Source organism: Silene latifolia, chromosome 7, assembly GCF_048544455.1.
Source record: "Silene latifolia isolate original U9 population chromosome 7, ASM4854445v1, whole genome shotgun sequence".
In the NCBI taxonomy this organism is placed as follows: Eukaryota; Viridiplantae; Streptophyta; class Magnoliopsida; order Caryophyllales; family Caryophyllaceae; genus Silene; species Silene latifolia.
Window position 1 is genome coordinate 33,432,706 of NC_133532.1, and position 683 is coordinate 33,433,388.

The 683-nt window shown below is 42.2% G+C and overlaps 1 non-coding gene across 1 annotated transcript; it reads right to left on the reverse strand.

The window, feature by feature from the left end:
• Positions 1–302: 302 nt before the first annotated feature.
• On the reverse strand, positions 303–409 carry LOC141593551 (small nucleolar RNA R71). Its single transcript, XR_012521627.1, has one exon. It is a non-coding gene; the product is annotated as a small nucleolar RNA R71 (small nucleolar RNA).
• Between the last annotated feature and the right edge of the window lie 274 nt (positions 410–683).

The window sequence follows — 683 nt, forward strand, 5'->3', positions numbered from 1 at the left end:
ATCTAACCGGAAACTTTATTGCCAAGTCCGCCTTCATTCAATTAGTTGAGAGGAGCCAATTTGGGGGGATGCCTAGTGAAGACCCTCATTCTCATATGGAAACCTTTTGCGACTATTGTGATGCAATCTCTCAAACGGGCGTGACTCAAGACCAAATTAGATGGGTCTTATTTCCTTTTTCCTTAATCGGCACCACGAAGCAATGGTTGAAGGGCCTTGATAAGGCCACCCTCGGGATAGATTCTTAGAAGAAGTTGGCTCTAGCTTTCTACAAAAAATTCTACCCACCGGAAAAGACTAACATGCTAAGAGCTCAAATTACGGGTTTTAAGCAAAGGGATGAAGAATCTTTGTATGAAGCTTGGGAGCGGTTTAAGGGAATTTGTCGCTCATGTCCTCACCATGGACTTAGCGAATGGTTTTTGGTACAACAATTTTGGAATGGTTTATATGAAGATTCTAGGAACATTCTCAATATGGGATCAAATGGAATGTTCACCGAAGTTGATGACAATCAAACATGGAACAAGATTGAGGAAATGGCGGTCCATAACTCACAATATAGTAGACCTCGCAAGGCTACTAGAGGAGGAAAGCATGAAGTGGACTCCGTTACTCAATTGGGTGCTCAACTTAGTGCTCACATTGACACAATCAACTTGAAGTTTGAACAAGCTATGGCT